A 3746-nucleotide genomic window follows, 5' to 3' on the forward strand; every position below is an offset into this window, starting at 1 on the left:
AACAGAACAGAATTGCTAAATGTTGGAGATGCATCGGAACTGGCTTTACAATTCTGTTTTTACATAAACTATACAACATCATGAGCATATATGCCAGGGAGTTTTTTTATTTTATTTAATTTGCTTATTTATTAAAATATTTCAGAGCACCTTTCGAGGCGTAATCGCCTTCACAAGGTGGTGTACAAAATTCCAGAATAAAATATCATGCTATATAAAATCATCCAGTTAAAAAATGGAACGGTACAAATTAATCCAAGCACATCAGTTAATAAAATGAGATTGAAAAAGAACGGTCTTCAGAGTTTTCTTTTTTTAAAAAAAAGGGGGGTAGCACAACTTGGTAATGATGACACACCTTTTTGGGAGGAGAGAGCTACATAGGTTTGAGGCAACCACCAAAAAGGCCCTGTTTCAGGTACCTGTCAGCCTAGTAGCACATAGGTAGCTAACCTGATGTCCTTCAGATGTTTTAGACTCCCAACTTCTATTGGTTTCAGCCAGCATGGCCAGTGCTTAGCGATTGTGGGAGTTGTAGACTGCAGCCTCTGGAGGACACCCCATTGGCTATGCATAATCTAACCTGTATCATTAAGAGGTTGTGTGACTGGCCATCTGCCAGGGATTCTTTAGCTGTGGTTTCCTGCATTGCAGGGGGTCAGACTAGATGACTCGGGGTCCCTTTCAGCTCTACAATTATACAATTCTATGATAATAACAATATAAAACCAGGGAGTAACGGAATGTATAAACTTGTAAATGAAGACATACATAATTTATTTATTTCTTGGCTATAGGATATGGTTAAGGACAAGCAGGGGAAGCCAAAAAGCTTAGATGTGTAGTGATAAATTCTAACGTCCAGGCACTTTACATGACAATCCACATTGCCTTCTAAGACTACACAACATAAATGAATTTCTGGCCAACATAGACATTGTGGCTTCAATACCAAGCCAGCTTCTCTCCCCACCCCAAACCCTGAACCTCCATCAATTCTGCTTTGTTTCAGATCCATGCTGGTGAAGCATTCGGGTGGACTGAAAAGTTAGCTTGCTAATTCATGACATTTGGATTGGTCAGGTCAGGATACAGGGTCTTTGGAAACGGCAAATCAACTCTCAGCTATGCTTGCCAGTTTATCCTCCTCATTTCTCCCATTGGTGAGTTTCTTTCTGAGAAAAGCTTTAAAACCAACCTTTTACAATGTGGGGTGGGGGTTTGGGGGTGTGGGGTGGGGTGGGGCTGGCTATTGGGTTGTTTTATTTTGATCATATATTTTATGGTTTTATATTTTGATTTTATTTTGAAACCTGCGGGTATAAGGCAGTATATAAATTCAATAATAAAAACAATAATAATATTTACTTTGCACGCAGAAAATTGGCAAATAGCACCCCAGGAGATAATCCCTGCTGTGAAATAAGTGGCAGTGCTACATCCTTGCCTGTCCCTGCTCCTCTATGCCACTGATGCAGCCTTAGTGGCACACGGGGTCAAACTGCACACTATAGGCAGCACATGAGATCTTCTCTGACTTAAATTTAAAGCAGCAGCAGCAGCAGGAGGAGGCAGCAATCCTGAGTGGAGGATTAGCAGGAAGGAGAGCAATGGCTAGTCTCCTGTCCCCCGCCCCCCTTGGGATATTTTCCTACTCAAGATTGCTCCCCAATTGCTTTTCCTCTGGGGGGAAGGCACAGTGGGAAGAGAGATAAGTGCCTGCAGAGTGGAAAGTAGGTTGTGTGCATGGGAGGGTGATCACCACCAGTGCCCCAGCCTCTGCTGAAACTTGCAGCCAGTTTTGCTTTAAAACAAAAGGAATTGTTAGAGGAAAAGATGCCTGCAGATATGTGTACCACACAGTTTGGCCCTTGGAAGATGGATTTAGGATATTGACACACAGATAATGACAGCTTCATTCCTCATGCAGGAAGGTGCTTTTCACCGAGACAAAAATCAATTAGGCTCTCCCTATGACGATATGTTCTTAAGGCCTTTCTGTCTCACGTTCTTTGTATCATTGTATAGACCTGCTACTAATTCTTCTACCTACTACAGGAGGTAGTTTTTCTCCAGGGATTTTGCCCTGTGCATATATTCTCCGCCACAGCAGTAAGTAGCAGTGGTCATCCTTTATGAATACAAATACTAAAGGATGCCCTGTGGATGCAGATAAGGGAAAGATGCAAGGCTCAGCACTGCAAAAAAAAACCTTCAGCATTCATTGGCCAGGCACAGCTGCACAAAGCAGATGGTGAAATGGAGAGAAGGGGAGAACCTGGATGCTCCACTCGGATGCCTCCCTTGCGGGTCACACTTTATTAATAATTGATTTCTCAGCAAATTTATACCCTGTCAACCACACAACTCAAAATCTACATACTGCTCTGCATTTGAAGAAACTGCAACAACTTACGGCACCAATCTCAACTTTTACAGGCTGTTTTGTTAAAATTGCAAGTGGCACTCCATTTTTTTTACTTAGGTCACTTGCAGATGACTTGTTTATTGAGCGTCCATCCAGATTTGCCAGCACAAAGTTTGCAGGGATGCATGAGTCACACATCACGCCAAGCAATTGTTATGCCACACTTTCCAGTCATGTTTCATGCCGTAAAACTTCCAGGGTGGGGAGAGCAAGTTTGTGGCGCACGAGCACCAAATCCATTTTAATTGTGTAACCTAAATTTGCTATTTGGGACACGGGTGGCACTGTGGGTTAAACCACAGAGCCTAGGGCTTGATGATCAGAAGGTTGGAGTTCGAATCCCCGCAACAGGGTGAGCTCCCGTTGCTCAGTCCCAGCTTCTGCCAACCTAGCAGTTTGAAAGCACGTCAAAGTGCAAGTAGATAAATAGGTACTGCTCTGGCAGGAAGGTAAACGGCATTTCCGTTCACTGCTCTGGTTTGCCAGAAGCGGCTTAGTCATGCTGGCCACATGACCCAGAAGCTGTACGCCAGCTACCTTGGCCAGTAAAGCAAGATGAGCGCCGCAACCCCAGAGGTGTCTGCTACTGGACCTAATGGTCAGGGGTACCTTTACCTAAATTTGCTAGTATGTAACTGAATCTCACCCACAGAGAGCAACATCTGGAAGTGCTCTTATCCACACTTCCTCCTGTCTTGCAGCTTTCCCCTGGGGAAAACCACTCTTTAGCTCTGTGGATTGCAGTTTGCTCTGATTTAAAGCTAAAGAGCAGGTTTTCACTGGGGGGGGGAAGCGAGGCAAGAGGGGAACTGCTCAGATCTGGGGTTTTTTAAGGCATGGGATAAATGGAAGTGTAGATGAGCCCTAAATTGCTGTAATGATCATCCTGGTTACCTGGATAGCAGTTTAACAGAGGCTGGAACAGTAAGAAGCTGGTCAGAAACGGCCACCTTCCACCTGAATTTTTGTTAGTGTATGCATGTACAACCATGTTCAAAATCACTTAGGTCTTCAAATTTTTTTCTATGAATTGCTAATCTAACTGGCTTTGGTACTTCCCATAGAAGTACTGCCAAATATATCACAGCGGGAATTATGATGTTATCTCCTGGGGTGCTATTTGCCAATTTTCTGCGTGCCAAACAAGCTTTTCTCAGAAAGGAAACTCACCAAATAAACTAATCAGAGAAATGAGAAGGTTAAATTAGCAAGCATAGCTGAAAGTTAATTGGGCACTTATATTTCCAAAGACGCTGTATCAAATGTACCAATCCAAAAGTCATGAATTAGCAAGCTAACTTTTCAGTCCATCCGAATG

The sequence above is a fragment of the Lacerta agilis genome, chromosome 1 (genome assembly GCF_009819535.1).
Source record: "Lacerta agilis isolate rLacAgi1 chromosome 1, rLacAgi1.pri, whole genome shotgun sequence".
Taxonomy (NCBI): Eukaryota; Metazoa; Chordata; class Lepidosauria; order Squamata; family Lacertidae; genus Lacerta; species Lacerta agilis.